Here is a 25,128-nt window from a genome sequence, read left to right as displayed (position 1 = left end):
GTGAGTAAATGGAGGTATGGAACTCAAGAAGCAGTGTTCAGGTCACCTGAGAATTAATTTCTCAGCATGGAGCTCCACGCAGTCAGGAAATGAAAGATTGCCAGGTCAATCTATGTTTCTGCACTGTGGCAGGCAACCGACAGTTGATCGCTCTCAACTCTAGAGAGTGGGGAATTCAAGTAGTTAAGGCGAAAGCAATAGGTGAAATGACTAAACAACTAAAGAGGAACATCATGGCAAAGACGTGGCCTGATCGAAGGCCATCACAAGAATGGCAGGGAGATATTTTCCTCAACCATCATTTAGTTTTCTTTATGTCTATTATTCTGTAATTTTTGCATTTTTAAGAACGTAATCAAATCTGATTGTAATCATTTTAGGCAACAAAACCTTCACATGCCAAGACAACTAGTTGATTAGACAATTGGAGCTCGGCTGAGATATTTTGTAACTATTGTTCAAATCTCTCCTTCTCCTTATAAATAGAGGGAAGAAACACTTAAATGAGGTTCCCATTTTTTTCATTCTAGATACCCGAGTTTTTCTTTTATAAGTTCTGAGCTCTGTTTGAAGAGTGAGTGATTCCACTTTGGTTCAATTTTCTTGTTCATAAGGTGCTCGGGCACATACATACAATTGTTAAATGTAATGGATTGGTGATTTGGACTCCATCTTCAAATATTAATGAAGCAATTTTGTTGATTCCAATCGGAGCAATGTGCAATATGTTTTTCCCTTTGTATATCATTTCATGTATGTCTTTCCTCTTCCAAAATTGTGTTAAGAAGCTATCGATTTCACTCTCTGATGGTTGTATTTATGTTGCTAAGTAGTGAGAAGTACTTATGTAAACATAGATTTACTTGTGTTGTTTGATAGCTTGCAGTTCCTGTGTAATCACGGATTTATTTGAGTTATTTGATAGCCTACAGTACTTGTATGTAAGAACAAATTTACTTATGATAATTGGTGAAAAATGTATTCATGAGGCATAAAGCTTGAGACCTTAACTCGCACTCCACTTTTTTTTCATTTTCACCTCCTTACTCTTCCATATTTCTGCTGGAGATTGTTGCTTAGGATTCTATGTTATGTCCAGCCCTTTGCATCGATTTCCCTTATTTCCTTCCTCCTGTTCATATATACTACAACAACAATATTAAATTGTGTATTTTTGTGTGTCAACCACCAAAACCAACGCATTTCTCTTTGAGATTAGCCATACCTATCAGTGTTTATTTCGATCTATGTGTTTGCTTGAGTTTACCTTGGCAAAGGGCTATTGAACCAATTATGTCACATATGGAGTGCAGCAAAAAGCCTTTAGATAATCTTCTAAAGCACTCCTCTTGGATGCCCTAGGCATTGGTCTCCTATCAACCGAGAGGTTGTCTCTAGGAGGCTTCTATAACTTTTGAAATCAATTGTGTGACAGGAGATAGAAAAACCTACAACATCTTTCTGGCATCATTGTCGAGTAATGAATCAAATATTTTTCCCTAGGTACGACAATTTTTACATTCCCTCTATCGGGTGAGCAAGGGAAGTGTGGGTTGAAGATCTCTCACCTCGGCAACTCCACTGTTTAAATATTATTGTAAACATCTTTCTTTGGCCCGAAATAGTGTATATCAATTCCAAGCCCAACTAGAAGGTTCATGGAGGAGATTAAAAGAGTTGAGCATCAAATATCAGTTTGGGGTAGTGGTGCATGCTTGTTTTAGTTGTTGACTTCCAAGAGAATAATGACATAAGACCTAGTACTCAGATTTTGGGCTGGTATCATTGGAAGGTTGAACTCACTTGGGTGAATTGATCCCTATGCCTAAGCAGGAGTTGTATATAAATAAGCTCACTATGTGAGTGTTTAATTTCCAATTTTTAGAGTTTGTAGTTTTTCATTTCAGTTTTATGAGGAAAGGACTCCAAGCAAATAAAGTTCCATGGAGATTTTCTGGTTTTATAGGTTCGATATATTTTTGACTACATGTCCAATGGTGAAGGCTACTATTTCATAGATTCTCAGCACCTTGCCAGCAAGGCATCGTCCCCAATTGGAGCCAGTGTTGTCACTTACTGCAAAATGTGTTTCCAGCTATCCAAAGAGTAATGAGCATAGAATTTTGCAGTCATTTTCCAATCATAATAACTACTCAAAGACTAAATCAGACCCTCTCCATTGGAACATTCTCTGAAGAAGCTTTCCAATGATATGTGGAAGTCCAAAAATGGAATCTTGGATCAAAAGATATGGTCTACTAAAGTTCAAGGATTGGAGCCTTAGGAAGGAATATCGTAGGTCTAATATATCGGAGATCCAAAGATATCGGCAATCAGAACAACAGAGCATTATCCATATCAACGATCACAACATCGGAGCATCAGCCATATCAACGATTGCAACATCATAGCATCAGGCATATCGGAGATCATAACATCAAAGAATCAGGCATATCGGTGATCGCATATCGGACGTCGTGAATATCGGAGGTCGGCACATCAAAAGGTCGGCGAATTGGAAAACCATAACTTTTTAAGGTGACAACCTTTAAAAAGTTGCGATATGTGTAATGTGCCAATAGTGTTAAAAACCATTGGGAACACCAACAAAGGATTAACAAAGGATTTAAACCAAAGGTGGGTAGGCCATTTTCTCTCTCCCCTAGCAGGACATGTGGTGGCATATTATTGGTCACGATAAGTTGTAGTGGCATATGACGTCAATATGACGTGGCAGTACAAAAGGACACATGGCAGGCAGTTTTGGCGTTTTGAGGGGGCATAAGGGAACAAATCTGAGCAACACGTATCACCACTCATGAGGTACCACATGGAGCAATGACGTCATATTTGAGGTCGGCCTATTGGAGGTTGAGTATGTCGACGCTTTGTAACACTTGATACTTGAAAAATTTCTGATAAGGGGGCTCCGATATTGGGCTAGGACCACGGTCGCAAAGACTCAAAGAACCAAGGGCGTTGAGCACTTAACGAAGGAAAAATAGCCCCCGACAGGAACAAAAACGCTCTAACAACTCAAGGCTAAGCGGCAAGTCACGACCCTCGGTCCTATGGTGAGAAATGCGGGAAGGGCTAAGTGGAAGGAGCTTGTCATATCGGAGGTCGACAATTGGAATATTAGAATATTGCACCACTGTGAAAATTGTGATATGGAATTTCTTCGATAAGCACGATACAAAGAGTTAAAGGCATATGGGTCAACAACTGCAGGATTGAATGAAGGAACAAAGGAGTTGGTCTCAGGAGTAATGGTGACTGTCAAAGATTGTTGGGTCAAGGCAACAAGGACCACGATCCTCAGGAAAGAGTGTTAGGTCTGCCTTGAGGTGATATAATCCATCTTTATGCTTCGATGCATCTCTTCAGTGAGTAAATAGAGGTATGTGACTCAAGAATCAGTGTGCAGGTCACCTGAGAATTAATTTCTCAGCATGGAGCTCCACGCAGTCAAGCAATGAAATACTGCCAGGTCAATCTCTGTTTCTGCATTGTGGCAAGAAACCGATAGTTGATCACTCCCATCTCCAGGGAGTGGGGAATTCAAGCAGTTAACGTGAAAGCGACAGGTTAACTGATCAAACAACTAAAGAGGAACATCATGGAAAAGACGTGGTCTGATCAGAGTCCGTCACAGGAATGGCAGGGAGATATTTTCCTCAACCATCATTCAATTTTCTTTATGTCTATTATTATGTAATTTTTGAATTTTTAAGAACGTAATCAAATCTGATTGTAATCATTTTGGGTAACATAACCTTTAAGCACCAAGACAACTAATCGATTAGAGAGTTGGAGCTCCGTTGAGATATTTTGTAATTGTTGTTTAAAGTTCCCACTCTCCTTATAAATAGAGGGAAGAAACACTTAAACAAGGTTCCCAATTTTTGCATTCTAGAGTCCCGAGTTCTGTTTTTGTAAGTTCTGAACTCTGTATGCAGAGTGAGTGGTTACACTTTGGTTCAATTTTCTTGTTCATAAAGTTTTCGGGCACATACAATTGTTAAATGTAATGGACTTGTGATTTGGACTCCATCTTCAAAGATTAATGAAGCAGTTTTGTTGATTCCAATCGAAGAAATGCGCAATATGTTTTCCCATTTGTATATCATTTCATGTATGTATGTCCTCTTCCAAAATTATGTTATGAAGCTATCGGTTTCACTCTGTCATGGTTTTATTTATGTTGATAAGTAGTGAGAAGTACCTGTGTAAACACAAACTTACTTGTGTTATTTGATAGCTTGCAGTACCTGTGTAATCATGGATTTACTTGAGTTATTTGATAGCCTACAGTACTTGTATTTAAGCATAGATTTACTTATGCTAATTGGTGACAAATGTATTCATGATGCATAGAGATTGAGACCTTAATTCACGCTCCACCTTTTTTTCATTTCTACCTCCTCACTCTTCGATATTTCAGGCCTTGAGTTTGGATTGTCATCCCTTGAAATTCTGGGCCTTCATTTTGAATAGGGGCTTGAGAGTACATCACTCCTTGAAATCCTAGGCCTTGAAGTTGGGTCGAGGCTTAAAAACCAGGGGTTTGAGTTTGGATCAGGGCTTTAGAGTACACCGGGCCTTGAAATCCTGGGCCTTGAAGGGTCAGACCTTGAGGGAGGTTCGAGTATTAGCATGGGTTCGGGCCTTATTGTGAGCCTTCAAATATGGGTTCTTAACCCATAACTGTCGTCGAGTCGGTCATCATCTATTGATATGGGGCCTAAGGGAGGTTCGGGCATTCAAGGTGTGAGCCTTAAAATATCAGTTCTTGACCCGTAACTTCCTTCCATTTAACAATCATCTCTTGATATGCAACTGCCTCCCATAGAAGGATACTTTGTAAGACAAAGACAAGTGTTTGATTTTCTAGCTTCATAATATATTGGTAAACTAGTAATGACAATAGTGACGGTCGAAAGTGGTGAGCTACATCACAATCCGGGGTTTGGGACATCCCATGAAAGACGCTCCACTGATTAGAGTCTGGAATGTGGGAGATCTCCCCGTTCACATTTACCAAAAAAAAAAAAAACTGAGTTATTATGGATAAATTTGAAAATCAATTTAATTTTTATTCAATTTTTTTGTTTAGAAATGTTGTAATGTTTAACATTTTGATTTATTCAAAATAAAATTAAAGTTAAAAAAAAAAACAAAACAAACAAAACAAAACAAAACAAAAAATTCTGTAACCTATGGTTTTTTCTTGATATTTTTAATTCATAATTTTTTCTCATGGTATTCTTCTTTAATATGTCATATTTATGACTAATAATTAAACCAGCCTAAATTTATCTTAACTCGAGAAGAGGTATCATATTTTTTTCACTCTAAAAGACATAATTCTAGATCTACGAAGTACCTAGAGGGAGATTTCTTAGAGCTTGGTAGATCTAAGTTTGCACCTCGAGAGATATATTTGATCTATGTATTGATCTGGAGTTAAAATAGATCAAATTGATTAAATTAAAGTAGATCGAGAGTTAAAATCAATCCAAGCTCATTAAATAAAAATTGTGAAATTCCTATTTTAAAAGAGAAATGTATATCTATATTTATTAATAATATTAGTTTAAAATAGATTATAATTAACCGATAAATATATATATATATATATATATATATATATATAAACTTTAATCAATTATTTAATTTATATGATTACCTTAATATATTTTAATTTCTATTTTCCTTTTTAAATTACACTCTTTGTAAACTAAATTTAAAATTAAACTATAAAATTATGTTTAAACATCGAATAGAATTAATAGCACTGCCTTAATACATTTTCTATTTTATTTTCTTTTTTAAATTACACTCTCTATAAACTAAATTTAAAATTGAACTATAGGATTATGTTTAAATACATAAGATAAGAGAATAAATTTGCAATTGGCTTTAAGGTGTAAAGATACACCAAAGTAATGGAACATTTGGAGATTATGTTGCCACTAACAGTCCACCAAATAATTTAAACAAATTAAAAAATAATATACACAAAGATATACCAGTTGCATGGAAGTTTCGCAAAATTTTCTTTCACCATTTCAAACATGGAATTTATATAGAAAAATAATATCTCCATAATCGATCGTGAAATCCATTCTTCCACTTCAACTAAAAAGTAGACGGGATTCATAATGTTGGTATCAATTTGTACCACTCCTAGGATATCCCTCCTTTAGTGAACACTTGGACCAACAATTTGTACCACTCCTAGGATATCCCTCCTTTAGTGAACACTTGGGAATGGGTGACCTAGGATTGAGATGGATCGCTGGAATTTGCTGGAATTTACATGTTTCCATGTCAAAGAAGCATTGGGCTTCTTCAGTGGTCAAAGTTTCATCCAGTGCCTCAAAGCATAAATCCATTTCTCAAACTCCCATGGCTTTTAAAGCAAGAACGACATGTTGGATTAATACACTATTTAGTCATATTAATATCCCATAATTAAACAAAAATGGAAATAATATAAACAGATCCTGGTTAAGAATCAAGAAGAATTTGTATATGAGGACAAGAACTATAATCTAAGATTCAGATCTACATACTTTTTATCTTCATCCGACAGCAAATTTCAACTTGATTTGGTTGCAGGACGAACATCAAATTGAACTTACTGGAATCGACGAACAAAGCTCGAGAACGTCACAACCGTCTCTTTATTTCTCCTTGCCATCGGTCCGAGTTTCCTGGGCGCCGACGAGAACGCTAAGATATTTGGTAATGTGCGATTCTCAGACTTGGATGTCTCACATCCTTCGTGGCCATCGGTTAAATTCTTGGAATCAATAGCTTTATCAACATTCTCAGTTGACAAATACAATCCAAGAGCCCCAAGTAGTGGTGATGGCTTCAGTTTAGGTGGAAATCCGGTGTTTTCATAATCAAAACCCACATCGGAGGGCTCCCTCTTTCGGGAAGAGTTTCGATTTCGCAGACATTTTCCACCAGACAGATTGAAAAGGGGACCATACCTCAAGATGCGCAGAAGGAAGAAGCCATCTCAAACCACCATTGAAGCTAAGGCTTCAGCATTGTAAGGACAATAAAAAAATTGGATTAATTGAATTGTATGGATTTCCTATCAGGTACTGAACCAGCTCCCACAAATGGGCGCATTATACGGGAGTCTTTGTTTAATGAACGCGGCTTTAAAATTTTCATACGTTCTAAGACGGTACTGACCGAAATACCCAGGGCCAAAAGAAACCGTACGTGGCACATAATCTCCCATATGTTTCTTACGCAGCTCATCCCGTATGCGGGCTAGGCACTGACTTTGCTCGTCAGGTTGTCGTGGCGAGTGTGAGTCAATATCACTGCTGTTGTCGCCCATGATGCAGCAGAGCCGTGTTCTTTTAAGGATTAAAAAACCAAAAGGGCTCTTAAAGAGATTTTTAAAATGGTTACGGGAGCAACGTAAATGATAGAATTTTGAGAGAGATTAAAGAGATTCATGTCATACAACAAATCACACTTGATATATTTTATTGATTTTAAGAGTTATATATTTATAGTATATAGATCAGTGACTATCATACATGTAAATAGCTATTACAACTCATACATAGGAAAAACACTATTCCTAGATTGATACCTTGGCAGATTCACTATTGAATCTTCGATTCAGATTATGTATAAATAAAGCGATGTTGAATGTAATCGATAAGCTCACTTCCCAGTTCCGTCAATTGGTATCAGAGCCATGGCAGAGGCGTGGAGGAGCAGCCTTGAGATGCAACAAGCAAAGGCTGCGTTGAGATCCAATTGTGGGTTTCATCGCTCTGGGTAGAGTGGAAAATTAGAGAGCGTGTGGGCTGACCCTGTAGTCGACCAGGTCACAATCCACGTCATAATCCATTGTGAGCATTGTCTATTTACTGGTGAAAGAGAAGGGCCAAAGAGTGTTTCAGTGGCTAAGTCGGAGATTGGTCGAAAAATAGAATCACCTGGACAAAATTGTGGAGTGAGAACTGAGTCAGTGATATGTTGCCTACAGTAGGAGTGTTGGTCCAGTGCACTGATCCGAGACGATTCCGCTGCATATCAGAGTGGATTCGATTCCCAGATCAAGAAAAGGAGACAGAGATGCTTCTGCGCAGGCTAGTGGAGAACAACACGAAACCATGCCACATTGCAGTGACGACTAGAATTGTGGGGCTCCGGCTTGGGCTTGACCAACCATTGGAGCTTCAGGTGGGAATCGTTCACAGGTTTGCCTTTACGGCTTATGACGAGAAAAGAGAGCTGCAGTGCTCGGGCAGGGACTACTTTGAGACAAATCTTTCTAGACCATCGTGGAAGTCACGGCCGCCTATGACGAACTTGCGAAATGATTTACATTTCTTAAGTCTGCAGGTTGATCCTCCCTTCGTCGCAAGACTGTACAGTCTGAAAATCATTTTGCTTTTTGGGAACTACAATGAACTATGGCGGATACGTGATGGTTAAGCGTGCATGGAAGAGACGTTGACCGTTGTGCAGAGATCGTTGCTGATCTGAGCATGCAATGGGCATGGAGGAGTTGAGGAGTAACATTCAAGTAAGTTCTAGAGTGGTGGTTAAACCGAGAGTCGCATGGAGGAGTTATCCCAACCCATGCTTGGAGAACGCCGAGTCAGAACATTGAACCTACCAGGAGTCGAATGCTATGTGGAGGTAATTATGGTGTTGTCAATTGAAGAAGCCGTTTCAGATCGGTGTGCTGTCAATTGAAGAATACTGCAAGAGTAGATCATTGTTGGATTTTTTCCTGACAAGACGAGGTGTAAACCTAAGCCAGCGTGAAGCAAAGTGTAGAGTTGTGTTGATGTCCTGTTGTGCGTAAAGCAACATGAGGGAGTTCGCAGTGAGCGTTTGATTCTATACCTGGGGTTACAGTCCCTGGCTGCCTAGTGCAGAGGCTTGAATATTGTTCGTTGTGTTAAAAGAAGTCGTGTAACAAAAAGCTTGTGCAAATTAACCGACATGTGGAGATTGTCATCCTATCGATTTTACGTTGGAGATAGAGTTCTAGTGAGCCATGTGGAGATTGTCATCCTATTGATTTTGTGTTGGAGACAAAGCTCAGGTGAGCTGTTGAGAGGCCACCTTGTGTGCTGAGGCTCACTGCCAGAGCCTGTGGAACTGTGTGCGGTCGAGCATTGTTTGGAAGAGGGCATAAGGTTGACCCTAGGAGCATGTGAGCTCAGAGCCAAAGCTGTAAGCTTGATGGTGTGCAAAGTTGTGAGCTTTGTGGTGTGAAGAGCGAGAGGAGGGCTCGGTGGTTGTGAAGGGCAAGTGGAGTCTGCCCTGATATTAATGTTGTTGGAGAGCATTGTTTAAGATGCCTGTCTGGTGAAAAAAGTGATCCAGTGGAGTGTTGGCATATAAGAGTGTCTGCAACCGAGTGTCCGCTAATGAATATTGTGTTGACCGTGACGCCTATGTGGCGTAGATCCAGTGGAATGTTGGTAGATAGGAGTGTCTGCAACTGAGTGTCCGTTGAAGAATGGTGTGTTGACCGTGATGCCTGTGTGGTGTAGAGAGTATCCAGTGGAGTGTTCGCAGATAGGAGTGTCTACAACTGAGTGTCCATGGATGAAGATAGTGACACCTGTGTGGCGTAGATCACAGAGAATATCTAGTAGAGTGTTGGCAGATAGGAATGTCTGCAACATCGTGTCCACTAAAGAGAGTTGTGCTATGTGAAATCAACAGCAAAATATGAAAGCCCCCTTATCAAGTTTTTTTATGCACTATTGTAAGGCCTAGCTGAGACTGAGACCAGAAGACACCTTAAAGTTTAGGTCGTCATGATTAAGGGGAGGTTTGTTAGAATATTAATCAAGACGCCGACAAACCATATTCTTATAACGGCGGTAGATGGAAGTCGGCGGCAAGTGGCGGAGTTGGCAGGAGTAGTTGATCAAGTGCTCAAAATTATGCTCAAAAATCAGAGTGTCAGAATCTTGTCAAACTTAGCTTCAGATTCAAGAGCTCATGATTCTGAATCCAATAGTGTGAATGACACTCAAAACCGAGTTCGTATGCAGAAGTCATAGAAAGTCAAAGTTTAGGTTTGACTTGCCTACATGGCAAGATTGGGATGATGTGGCAAGTCTTCAGCGAATAAAGAGGTGCCAAGTGGTAGCCCGCCATTGGTCCTCGCATATCGCATATTGCAGCGGTAAGCGACAAAGTTGTTTCAAATCAGCCCCCAGCAGGTTTAGGGTTGTGATGTGATGAGGCAATCGCAAATCACAATCACAATCGATGAAGGGGAGAACAAGTATCAGCCCCGACCCTGGAAAGGTTAGTGATGCGATGCGATGTGATCGCATATCACAATCATAGCAATAACAAAAATCGATCCCAATGCAAGTTAAGTCCTGAATGCGAAAGACCCTGGAGGCGATAATGTTATATGTCACAGTTTAAACTTTGGCAGGTGCGTCATATCACAATCGCAACATTTCGCCAGGTAAACAACACATTACGCCCAGTGAAACCCGCCGATTGTGATTTACGATAAGGTCGACAGGATATGGCTCGCGGTGTGGCGAAATTATTGCCTAATTAACGGACTTTGGGGCTAATTTGTAGTTTTCTTCTGGTTTTAGAGCATTTTGTGGAACGAATAGAGGAAGAGCTAGGAGAAGTCATAACTCCTTCAGTTTTTATCCAAATTTGATACAAAAATAGTCAATTCTATTAGCTTTGTGTATTCTAAACTCATTGAAACAGGTTTCAGAGGCATCTGAGCATTGAAAACACACTTTTGATATAATTTAAGCATAATAGAGAGGCCCAAGCCATTGGAAGTTGAACCAAGGAGACGTAGCCCAGGAGGGGTGAACTCCTTTATCATGTGCTTGTAGTGTGATTTATTTTGATTTTCATTGTTGTTATATTGTTTCTATTCAACATATGTTTTTATGTTAAATTGTTCATAACAGTTACATAAGAAACTCTCATGAAAATCTGGTAATTAAGCAAAAGTTTTGAATCCTTAAGCACTTTTAAAGCAAATGATAAGGATCTTGGGTTTAATTCTAATTGGGGAGTTAGCACAACATTACTAATTTTCTCCAATTTAAATCAAGTTGGTATCAAAGCCAGGTTTTGCTTACTAGATTTTCATTATGAAAGAAGGGTTTAATTGTTTGCAAGTTTATGTCATGGTTACAAGGTTAAAGCTCAAAGAAGATGAAGGAAAGTTGGTTGAAAACCCTGAAGTTGGGTCAAGTGGAAGAAGAGGAAGGTTGCCAAAGTCTTCTACACCAATTCAGCCTCAAGTTGTAGAAGTTGCAGTTGAGATTCCAACACTAGTACAACCTCAAGTTGTAGTTGAGTCTTCATAGACCATGTCTCATGAAGGAGAACCTATCATGATAGAAGATGAGAAGACCTTCAAAAAGGATTTCTTTAATATGACAGAGATGGTTAAGGTCCTCTATGAAGAGAGGAATAGAAAATTGCAAGGAGAAAGTTCCAAGCCTCTCAATGGGGAAGACTCTTCAGGAGGAGGTAATGGAAAAGAAGATAAATGAAAAGGAGGTAATGGGAATGGAGACAAACCTCCACCATCTTCTTCATCTTATTCTTCGAAATCATCTTCACACTCTTCCACAAATACCACCATTACTCATACTCATCATCATTCTTCAAAATGGGTTGGTAAATCACCTTTTCTGAAGCTTGATGTTAAATTCGAGTTTCCTATGTACAATGGTGAAGTTAATGCAGAGAAACTGGATAATTGGATTCATCAATTAGAGGTGTACTGATGATCTACACGATGCTTATGGTCCATTTAAAATTCTAGAAAGGATTGGTAATAATGCTTTCAAGCTTGATCTACTTTCATACATGTAAATATATTCTGTTGTTAATGTTGAAAATTTGAGATTGTACAAACCTCCTTTGATTGAAGATCAAGGAGAGAATGTTCAAATTCCATCTATTGAAGACTTTTCTCCAGAATACCTTGATGTGCTTCAACGAGACATTATACTTGATAGAGGGACAAGGACAACTAAAAGAGGAAATATTGATTATCTTCGGGTGGGTCTCAAAGGTACACATCCATCAAAGGCCAAATGGATTGAAGTGGGGAAGGTGAGGGAACAATACCCTCATATGTTCAATAACTAAAAGTGATCATTTTGGGGTCCAAAAGGCTTCTTGTGGGGAGGAGTGATCAGGTGCTCATAATTATTCTCAAAAATCAAAGTGTCAGAATATTGTCAAACTTAGCTTCAAATTGAAGAACTTGTTATTTTGAATCCAACGGTGTGAACGACACTCAAAACTGAGTTCATATGCAGAACTTAGAGCAAGTCAAAGTTCAGGTTTAACTTGCCTGCATGGCAGGATTGGGATGATGTGGCATGTCTTCAACGAATAAGGAGGTGCTAAGTGGTAGCCCACCATTGGCCCTCACAAATCGCATCGTAGCGGTAGGTGAAAAATGTGTTTCAAATCGACCCCCGGCAGGTTCAGGGTTGTGATGCGATGAGGCAATCACAAACGGTGAAGGGGAGAATATGTATCAGCCCCGGCCCCGATAAGGTTAGCTATGCGATGCGATGTGATCACATATCACAATTGCAACAGTAACATGAATCAGTCCTAGCACCAGTTAAGTCCTGAATGCGAAAGATCCCAGACGTGATAATGTTATATGCCACGGTTTAAACTCTGGCAGGTTCGCGATATCGCAATTACAGCATTTCACCGGGTAAACAAGACATTCTGCCCGCTGATTGGGATTTGTGATGAGACCGACAGGATATGGCCCATGGTTCAGCTAAATTATGGCCCGAGTAGCCGATTTTGGGGCTAATTTATAGTTTTCTGCCGGTTTTAGAGCATTTTGTGGGACGAATAGAAGAAGAACTAGGAGAAATCATAACTCCTTTAGTTATTATCCAAATTTGATGCAAAAATAGTCAATTCTAGTAGTTTTGTGTATTATGAACTCATTGAGGCATGTTTCAAAGGCATCTGAGCATTGTAAACATAGTTTTGATGTAATTTGAGCATTATAGAGAGGCCCAAGCCATTGGAAACTAGACCAAGGAGATGTAGCCCAGGAGGGGTGAACTCCTTTATCATGTGCTTGTAGTGTGTTGTATTTCGATGTTCATTTTTGTTATATTGTTGTTGTTCAGCATATGTTTTTATGTTAAATTGTTCATAACAGTTACATAAGAAACTCTCATGAAAATATGTTAATTAAGCAAAACTTTTGAATCCTTAAGCACTTGAAAATAAAATGATAAGAATCTTGGGTTTAATTCTGAATGGGGAATTAACACAACATTACTAATCTGCTCCAATTCAGATCAGTAGTTGAAAGTTGCTGAAATAGAAATGATAGTCAGCAGATTCACTATTGAATCTCTAGCTGAGATTATGTATAAATAAATCGATGTTGAATGTAATTGATAAGCTCACTTCCTAGTTCCATCAACTGGTATCAGAGCCATGAAAGAGGCGTGGAGGAGCAGCCTTGAGATGCAGCAATCAAAGATTGGAGACTCCAACAAATCGAAATTTAACTGGACATTTCCACTCCTACATCTGCATTCTAAACTTACATTGGGAGGAAAAGGGACGTCAGATACTCTGATGACAGCAATTGCTTGTTACAATGGTTTCGTGATCCTCTAACGTAGCGGTCGAGTGGACTGTACTTTCCCTTGGTAAAGTGGCGCGTGCTCTTCCATCCAAGGAGTCGAAAACTGAACTCTAAGCAATGTGAGATGATGGTGTTGAGGCTGATCCCACTTCTGATACCATAATACAAAATGTGATGACGAAGTCGTCCTTAAATCTATGTTTCAACCATTTAATCTCTAACCTCGGCAGAGTTTCTTTGTACATGATGCTAGTCAAGGGTACGCTGATGCAATAATTTTTACTATCATCCTTCCAATACCTGTGCATTAGACGTATGGCCTCTCGGCTTAAACACCGACCAGAAATGAGGATATGCAGGCGTGTAATTAAATAGCTCGAGGAATGTGTTGTAGGATTCACCAAATTTGATGATGTGAAGGCTTGCTTAACACTCCAGACACCATAATTTACAGACCAAGAAAAACCACAAAATTGAGGACTCTGTGTTCACCTCTCCAACCGTTTGTGCAGCACTGTAACCCATCCTTTTTTTCATCCCCTTCAACATGCCAAACAATGCCACAAAGGTCAAAGAGACCAACTTCATGGCCACCATTCCACATATTTTGAAACGCTTGACTATTGAGAAGATGAAAATCCATGTGACCCATTTGGACAAACAAATAACACGTGGCAGAAACGTTGCCCGCTAAGGTGTAGACTGAACAACTGCATCAATGACACTTGGTTGCTTGTAGATACTCACCAAATTACACAGGGCTTCTCATTGCATATAGATCTAGATCTAAATACACAAATCCACAAATCTACACAAAAAACAAAAATTATACAAACACTTCACACACCACACTCTCCTATCTTAATCTATTTACAAAGGATTAATAACACTTAAGACACTCTCACATCTTCCTGGCCCTCCTTTAAAGGAGTTAAGCTAGAATAGGCTCTGATACCATGATAGAAAATTGAGAGAGATCAGAGAGAGATTGATTGCACACAAAAATCACACTTGATATATCTTATCAATCTTAATGGTTACATATTTATAGTATATAGATCACTAACTGTGACACATCTAGATAGTTATTACAACTCACACATAGGAAATTGACAACTTCTAGATTGACACCTAGGGACTCACAATGACAACTCACACATGACATGGAAACATTAATTCCAAGAGTAAAATACCTGGTGGCTTGAGCTTCCACCAAATCCCAATGAGCTTAATACCCGTGCAAAGGCAGTGAATCAGAAATTATACAGGAAAAGAAAAAGAAAAAAAACACATAAGGAATTGTTTTCTCCTATGATATTGATTGAGCGATTCCACTAGTGCTCCTTTTCACTTCCACATAATTGAGAAAAAAAAACAAGCGACCAATTTAGGAAACACGATGAAATAAAAGAATCAGAGACAACTCCTATACAGTACATTTTTACACTGCATTGAGCTTCAACCACCAACGTGACCATTCCTTTTGTCCATCAATGTGACTATACGTGAGTATTCTTCTGTCCCCACCAACGCATAGAATTTCACATTCCCTTTATTGTGAAGCAAAAAGTTAATTATATGGTTTGTTTAGTTTCTTTCATTTTATTTTTTCTTACATATCATTATTTAAAAAATAATAAAATAATTACAAATTTTTTATAATAAATAAACATAAACATAAAAATCAATTATATTTAACAAAATCATCTAACTTTTATCATCATCATCAAATATTATGAGAATTCTCTTCTCTAGTTACATTACTCCTACTTTAAATGATTGAATATCTCTTTTAATCATTTCATTCAAAAATTATAACTACAATACTCTTACTTTAAATTATAGAATATCTCCTCTAATCATTTCATTAAAAAATATCATATTATAGTGAATGAATGTGTGAAGGTAGAGCATCATGAGAATTCTTTTCTCTAATTACATTACTCTTGCTTTAAATTATTGAATATATCTTTTAATTATTTTATTTTAAAAAATCATAATTACATTACTCTTACTTTAAGTTATAGAATATCTCCTTTAATCATTTCATTAAAAAAATATCATATTAGGTTTAGTTATGGGTGGATGAATGTGTGAAGGTAGAGGATGGGAAAGTTTATTAATTTTGTTAAATATGTGGTGTGAAAGGTTTAATTATTTTATTTTTAAACTAAAAATTTTAAGATTTATTTAGACATTTTATTAAATTCATTTTATTTATGGTTTTTCTTTACTTTTATAAATTTTAATTAATAATTATATTTAATATTTAAAAATCAAAGTTTCATTGGTATAAAAAATTATAAAGATAAAATCGTTAATTCTCACAATTTTATAATAAAAATAATAAAATTTAAAATATGAGTATTTTCATTTCATAAACATAATTAAATTATATTTAACAAAGTCATAAAAGTAATTTTAACTTATACATTCTTGCTAGGGAAGAATCCATTTCATACATGTGTCAAAATAATATCAAGAAATTCCTAAATAAATTCTAACACTAATCCACTATTATATCAAATTCAATGTGTTTTTTTTTAATTAGGTATTTTGCTTTTATAATGGCAAAAGTTGCTTTACTAAATTTTCCTTCTCTTGAGCTAGCATTTCAATGGGCATAGTTATGAAAATGGAAAACATAAATTATGCACTAACATAAATTGAAGTTAAATCTTGCTGAACAAAACCAAGTTAGAGATTTGATGATTTTTTTTCCCATTTAGATTTCACCTATTTTATTAATGAACAACAACCCATTTTGCAATCTACCATACATTATAGTATAAACATAAAGATTGGAATTACTTATATTATTATTAAATTAAATAGCTAAAGATGAGATAAATAATTTATTTAATCATTTTTATGTTTATAATTTTAAATATATTAATTTTATTTTGTTCTATAACTTTAATTATATTAATTTCATCACACCAATTAAACATGTTTAAAAACATATACAATTTATAAAATATCAAATTCCAAACTTAATCATATAAAATTGATTATTCATTTAAAAACAAAAACAAAACTAAAACCAAGAGCATATAATTCTTACCCTAACATTTCATTAACATTAAAAACATTTTATAAAACATAAAGAAGTGAGAGAGCCTTTCAAGGATATTTTACAACATATCATATCCATCTATGATTTCGTCCCGAAAAGCAAACCAAATCGAAAGTTGTCAATAGAAATGTGCAAGAAGATTATCTCTTTAGGACCCCAAGAGCGTTTTTTTGATGGCGCTACTCAGCAAAACTCTTGTGGCTGTGGACTTCACATTATAATGGACGAGAATCTTCAATACTTTATTTCATGGCATGCAGGAAAGGGCACTAATAGCATGGCTGAGGCACGAGCCCTTGCAGGTCTCCTGGCTTTCTGTATTTTTTTTGATATACAGTCCATTTCAATTTTTGGAGACTCCAAGATCATGGTCGATCATGTCAAAGGAAAATGCAATATCAGGAGCCCACACCTCGCAGGTTGGATGGTCAGGATTATGTTTTATTGGGGACTTACGAGAGATAGCTCCATTCAGCATATTTTCAGGGCTCAGAACCAGCAAGCGGACTGCCTGTCAAAGGATGGTCTTCTTCTTGGAACAGGTACCTGGTCCATGAAGGTTATTTTTGGCGAGGAATCCTATGTCATATAGGATTTCTCTATCCCTGGCTTTTAATCTCCTTTCATTATCTCCAGGTCTGCTTTTTTCCCTCTTTTGTTTTTCATCTCGGCATATGAAATGTCCTGAACAATCTTTGTATTCATCCCAGAATCTGCATGTGCTGTAAAATCAATTTGGAACTGTTTCTGATGTGCAGCAGCACAAACCGCTTCTTCTTTCATAGAAAGACTCTTCCTCTAGTTTTTGTTTCTTTTGTTTTAGATTTTCCAGCTTCAAATGCTTAACTATGTACTATCTAAATCCTTTATATAGTCTCAATATAATGCAACCATGATTTTTTCCTGAAAAAAAAATTTACAAACATTTTATAAGACAAAAAATTCCAAATCTAATCACTTCACATCTAATTACTTATATAATTATATAAAATTTATCCTCCATTCATATTCTCGATTATTATTCCATATTTATCTCACATTTCTGCATAGAATATTACAAGACATCAAATTCCAAATGTAAATCTCATACAATGTGCGTTCATTATTCTTGTGAGTACTCTTTTTTTCTCAATGGATTATTACTTCTTTTTTCCAGTATAAAATTATTTAGTCATTCTTACATGTAACATGTATTGGCAACTCATATGTGTTCATTGTTAGTTTCTAATACTTTTCTTTTTTCCAATATTAAATATAATATTTATTAACAGGGTTGTCAAGGTATTTTGGATTCGAGTTGTTTTTAATGTGATTTTTTTAAAAACATTTCTGTAGGATTTTTAATTTAATTTCTCTAAAATTTAACAAGAATTTATTGAAATCACAAGTTTGATAAGTAACTCTGCATAATTGAAATATCTTAAGGATTTTTCAAAGCGGTAAATTTATATATACAGTCAAAAAACTAATTTAAATAACACAAATCAAAAATTCACCTCAAAATTTTCCACCAAATTCCAACATCAAAAAATCTAATACAACTTCCTTTAAATTATTACTTCTTTTACCACTATAAAATTATTTCAGTCATTTATAACATGGTTCTCGTGTACCCCGTAGTTATGGACAATTCATATGCGTTCATTATTCCTTTCCAGTGCTTTTCTTTTCCCAATATCATATTTAACATTTAACATTTATTAACACGTATTTCAGGGTCCTTTGCATTATTACTTCTTTTTCCTATTATAAAATTATTTTGGTCATTCTTACATATAACATGGTTCTCGTGCACCGCGTGGTTAGGGACCATTTTAATTTTAAATTATTAATATATTTTTTAATTATTTTATTAACAAAAAAAATTGTTTTTAAGTGATTTTTTTTTAGTTTTTGACAAATTTGTGGTCTGCAACAAAGTATATGGTGAAATTTTGCTTTGTGTTATTTAAAAAGGTTCTTTTGACTACGTATATGGATTCAACGTCCTTAAAAACTTTTGAGGCATTTTAAGTGTGAAGAGTTCACTCATCAAACTTGTAATGTGATTTCAAATAATACTTGCTTAATTTTAGAAAAATTAGATCGGAAAATAAACTGAAAAACTTTTCAAAAAATCTTAGTTATAAACAATTTGAAAAAAAAATTCATAATTACATTACTCTTACTTTAAATTATAGAAATATATATTAATCATTTCATTAATTATTGAATAAAAAATCATAATTACATTACTCTTTAAATTATAGAAATCTCTATTAATCATTTCATTAATTATTGAATATCTCCTTTAATCATTTCATTAAAAAAAATATCATATTAGGTTTATTTATGGGTGGATGTATGTGTTGTTGCCCTGGTAAATGGGTATCCATCTAGTTTTTTCAAAGCAAAAAGAGGTTTGAGGAGGGCATGTTCACTTTTTCCATTACTCTTTATTTTGGTTATGGATGGTCTCAGTTCAAAAAATTAATGTGACTCAATCCTCGGGCCTCTTTTGTGGCATCCGTTTGGGAAACAATATTGATATAACCCACAGTTTATTTGTTGACGACATCCTAACTTTTTAGATGGTTTCCAAACAACAATGGAGGACACTGCACTATATTATCAAGAGATTTGGTGACGCCTTGGGGTTGACAGTAAATGAAGACAAGTCTATACTCTTGTACTCATATGGAGATCAAGAGGAGATTAATAGTATAGCTGATATATTTAGTGTTCGCTCTAAGCCTTTGTGTGAAGGCTTCACATACCTCGGCTTCCGTCTCAAGCTGAATAATTATAGGCTTACAATCTGGCAATGGCTTCTAGCAAATTTTCACCATAAACTCTATTGGTGGTCCCATCGATGGATTACTCTTGGAGGAAGATACATCTTGGCACATGCAGTCCTCTAGCAGATCTCGGTGTATTGAACACATCTTTACATTCTTCCCTCTATCATTATTACAAAGATCAAAAATATTATGGCATACTTCATTTGGGCAGGATCGGGTATGAAGAAGAAATACCACCTTATTAAATTGGAGAAAATCATTGTTCCAAAATAATATGGTGGATGGAGAATTTTGGAAGTCAAAATTTTTGGATCGGTACTGTTAATCAAATCTTTATGGCATGCCCTATTCAGAGAGGGCATTCGGCGGGATATTCTTGAGACAAAGTATCTACAAAACAAGAGAGATGATGAATGGATTAGAGAAGGGAACATTGGGATAAAATTTGGTTCGTACATTTCGACTAGTTTCAACAAGGTTAAAGTTTGGTTTCTCCAGAGGATTAGATGGTCATTTGGCAAAGGTGACCGCATTATTATTGGCATTGATAAAATAACAGGCGTTGACGGTGTCAATTCCCTCACGGAGGACATCATAGTTAGATTACATTCCAAAGGTTTCATTTTCTGTGAATAGGTCATATTTCGATGGAGAGGCATGTTTCATGTTTGGAGAAATACCAAGGATATGGGTCTAGTTGGTCATAACACAGAATAATGGAATGGCTACATACAAGAACTAAAAAGGGCAGGACTTTGTAGATCGAAGGAGGGGGATTTCATCATTTAGACAGGGAAGTTTTGGTGTGACTCGGTGGAAGTGGTAGACACCTACAAGTACATTATGTGCACATACTTCTCTTTTACTAATCCTTGTTGGTTCTATTAGATTTGGAAACTCAATATTGCTATTAAGTTTATTCTATACTCCTAGCTGGTTTGGCATAAAGAAACAATGAAGTGGGAAAATATATTGAAGAGGGGTTGTTGACGGTGCTGGACCCGCCAATGTGTAAGGGGATCTCCTCGTTAAGAAGTCCCAATTAGACCTCAGACCGTTTGGTGTAGGAGTCTCAGCAGTTGGTCATATGGTAATGCCTTGACCGCGGTTTTGTACAAAGGCAAGTAAGATGTCCCTATTGGTAGCAAGGGTGTGACAGTTGTGGTAAGTCAAGGAAGGTGCATGAGAGGTTCTAACACATGGAGAGTGAGGTGAGTGCACCCCTCGGAAACTTGTGATAGCACGGAGTTAAGAAGGGAACACACGAGCAAATATGCATCACAAGATGGAAGGAAAGTTAGCTAGCAATCCCAAGTGATGGTTAAACCAACAACACATTTCAAAAAGATACATACATACATATATAGAAAGCTACACATGCATGCATAAGCAAACAAATACATATATCATTTAGAGTACTCAAGATAACTGAAATACAATACAACATATGCATGAAATGTGTTGGCTCTGTTATATTAAGAGGTGTAAGTTCTAGTCATACAATACATCCATGTCCAACCAGTAGTTCTGACAGTGGAACGTTACATCCACAACTGCCTGCTCCTCCAAAGAGATATACTAGCTCTGCGCAGTGGAGAAGCCAAGGTGCATTACAATATTGTACAAGCTCTCTCTAAGATGGTCTTATCAGAAGCTTGGTTGACCGAAATACCTTACAATGAGTTATGAGGGACTATTTATAGCAAAGGGTGGGGTGGCCCTTGACATCCCCCTTTGTGACAGTTCGTCTACCCTCATGATTGTTCATATACTCTATGACTGTTACATCCAACTATCGACACTTGAACCTACACTTGACAAGACGTTACATTACAATGCACATGTACCCATGTGCGACAAAATGGCTTGAGAAAGCCATGCAAGACATCACTATGACTCGAACAATTGTCAGAAGACTAGCTCTTCGACATCCTCACGGTGGTCGACAATAGTGAACTGATGCCAAGATCGGTAGTCCGCGATGGTGCCTATGTACTCTAAGGTGACATATTTCTGGAACCTAATTCTTGCCTCCATAACATCCAGGTACATTTCTCGGGCTAGTCTGTCCAACTCATCTGATAGCATGCACATCATTTTCTTGAGTGCGGCTGGACCAGCAACATACTTATGCATGGTGTCTACACTGATTGACAAGTCTGGGCTAGTGGCTATGCGCATCAACTCGTCAAAGTACGAGTCAAGCTCTAGTCGGACCTGTGCCTTTTTCTTCACCTAGGTGAGTGTCCCAATAAATGGGATCGCATGTGCGTGCACAACAACATCCATACTCTTGAATACACATGCATGGGAAGCCTGTAGACTAGTGATGAGCTGCAGGAGATCTTCATAGTTTCGGATCTGACTCTAAATGTGTGCCTTCAGCTTGACTGCTCTGAGCTTCATCATCTTAGGAAAGTGAAGCGGGGCTCCCTTGTATCTCATCGTCCATGTTTTCATGTAATCAACAACAATATGCACGTTCGACGAGATATGTGCTCTCCTAGCACATCATTACTGCAACCCATTGAGATGGATGACTGAATTATGCACGGTACCAAACTTGGAATACAACACCCGCATAACTATGTCAAGAGACAATACTTCATCTAGTATTGCCTTCTTCAATTCTTCTCGGGGGGATGCTGTAACCAATTCTCCTCCCTGCTTGGCCATCTGTAGCCCCTTAGCCATTCGCTCGTTCTAAGCTATCAGGAAGTGAACACTTGAGCTAGTGGCTTCGACATATTTTATGGTAGCATTGGCCATTGTTGTTGGATGTTTGCGCACGTTAGACATGATCACTCATTCCTCAAACTTTGCAGGAGATGTATGATCATCTGGATTCGACACTCTACGAGATTGCACAACTCTATGTTGAGACTCATCGAATGAGATGTTTTGCATCTCTCCTACCCACTGATCTCCAAGGATCTTGATGTCTCCTTGGTTGTTTGGGAATTTCTCCTCTTATGGATGCGGTGAAGCTGGTGGATCAACCTCTTGGTGGTGAGGCATGAGGTCAATTTCTTGCTCTAACTCTTATTGCTCAATATCTGTACCCATTTGTTCAAGTGCTTTCTCTATCTCTTGAGCAAAGTCTTGTTCCTGCAATGGTTCACCCTGTCTACCTAATGCCAACTGTTCTTATGATTCTATTATCTGTACGGGCACAGTTTCATCTGTCTACACAAGTTGTGCCCCCTGCTATACCTGTTCCTACTGTGTTTCCTTCTCCTCTCTACGCAACTCTTGTTCCTTCCGAACTTTCTCCTTCAACTCATGCAACTCCTTCTTCGTTTCCTCCATTCTCTATTTCTCTCTCTTCCTTTGCACGCTTCTCTTGTCGCGATGTTGCCTCTTTGCCTCTATTGCCAAAGCTGCTTTCTGCACAAATGGGTCTGCTCAAAACTTACAGATTTCTCTTCCTCCATGTTGTCAATAATCTTCCTCTTGCCCTTATCGCACACTAGTATGTTCACCTATGCTACTGCTGCTACTTCTGGTGCTCTCCGGGATGCTACTTCACGCTGCTTCGCTATCAATTCTACAGCGAGACTGACTGGTTCATTGAGTTTGCAGGAGTTGTAACAATATCTCCATGGGTCTTCCTCCACCCAATGAGATTCCCTGTGGATCCAGTTGAACTGTACTCTTGCGCAGTGATCTTTCACAAGATAATGTGGGTCATACGATTGTAACTTCAGAGGTTGAATGGATATTTCTTCATCTGCTCTGTTTCGACACCTGCATGCTTGAAACTTTGTATCTCGTATAACCTGATCCGCAATGGAAGGGCGGGCCAAGATGCCTTCTTCCTCTGGTGCAACCTAGCTGTCAATCATGTCGAGACGAGATATGATACTTCCTACATGACGAGCTTGTCCAAGGCAAACTTCAGCAGAACATGTGGAGACTTCTCCACATTGTACATCCGTATGAAGGTGCCAGATGTTAAGGCCTACCAATCAACTATGTCAATCAGTGCCTCCATTTCTGCCTTCAACATGCAGGTTGGATCATGTTCGAATATCATCTTGTAAACCAGGGTGATAAAATGATTGGAAAATTGTGTGATAACTCCTCTGAAGCTGCATTCGGAAAACATCATACAATAAGTGTTCACAACAGTCTCCACCGGTGTCCATGCCCACTTCAAGCCCAAGAACTCCTGACGGGCATAGATTGCATCCAAGATGTAGGCATACACATAGATTTATGCTTACATACCTTTGGGCGGTTGTTGAGCCCTTGTTACCTGTTCCTTCAGCTGATGAGCCAACATGTTAGACCAATTGCATGCTTTTCCTTCTTTGGCCAGTTGGTCCAACGTGATCACCCAACTCTATGGGAAGGTTTCCGTGCTTTCTTAGACATATATTCAACATGAAAAGATGACCAAGTATTGATACGCCTTCTGCAGTATCTTCGTCTTGTAGACCTAGTTGGGTGTCATCCTAAATTTAGCCGGCTCCTTCACCTAGTTCTTCAAAATGTCTCTGGAGTTGGCATTGCTGTTGGGTATGCTGAAGGGAGTCTCCATGATGATCACGGACTTCGACATATGATACATCTCATCATAATCCTGTGCCCTAAAGGTAGAAATATTCGTCCCGCTGACACTACTCAATTTCATCATCTCAAGATTAGTGTGCAAGACGATCCAATGTATCATGTCTGTGCATGGGAGAACATGATACCTGCATGCAATCTGGTGCAAGCCAGACTTGTGGATGTTCACATAAACTTGGTGGTCTTCGAGGACTTCCCCAAATGTTCCCGCAAATGCATCATTGACCTCTTATCATTTTAGCTTGATGTCCTTGTATACAATCAGCTTGGTGTCTTCATAGATCGATAGACTTGTAGACACTCGTTCAACTGCTGCTCGAGTTTCACTTCTGTCAGTGTCCTTTGATCCTTCTCTCTTGGAGGCCATTGATCCCGAACTGCTAAGAGGCGGACGAACACCTGCTAGATTTGGAGATAAAGCAACATGCATGACAAGAAATATATCAGCAAAAACCAAAGAAAACTTGAGGAATGACATGCAACATACCTGAGGATTGACTGGCAAGGATTGCACAATTTTTCCTGGGAGGCTGGGAGACTGGCTGCCAGACCTGCGCAAGAGGTAGTCTGTGCTATCTGGGGAGGCTGGCTGGTTGCTGGAATTGTACAATGTGTAGTCAAGTCTGGTATGTTGGCTGCTGGAACTGCGCAATTTCACCTGGCAGTGGTTGCAGACCCAGTGACTACATTGCACAATTTTCTGGGCCAATAGTCATTGTCCCTCAAAATTGTGCAATGGAAGATTGGAGGATAGTCACTGGGTAGAAATGCACATTTCCTGAGTGGAAGATAAAGCCTTCCGTCTCAGGATTACGCAATGTTGTATTGGTGAGGGAGAGTCTGGGCCAAGGCTACCCAGACTCGTCGATGGGAAACTAAAAGAAAATGTGAAAGTGAATGCATGGTGATACTAAGTGTAAGTAGGAGTGAATGATCATGCATGCAAATAGTGAATGAAAGATTCAGAAAATGAAACAACATGCATGTGGGTGAAGCAAGTCGTCGAATCAGCGACTGTTCGTGCAAAACAATTTCATGCATGCAAC

Source organism: Pinus tabuliformis, chromosome J, assembly GCF_031772625.1.
Source record: "Pinus tabuliformis cultivar Carrire ecotype Pingquan chromosome J, CPIR1, whole genome shotgun sequence".
NCBI lineage: Eukaryota > Viridiplantae > Streptophyta > Pinopsida > Pinales > Pinaceae > Pinus > Pinus tabuliformis.
Note: the sequence above shows the minus strand (reverse complement) of the source record.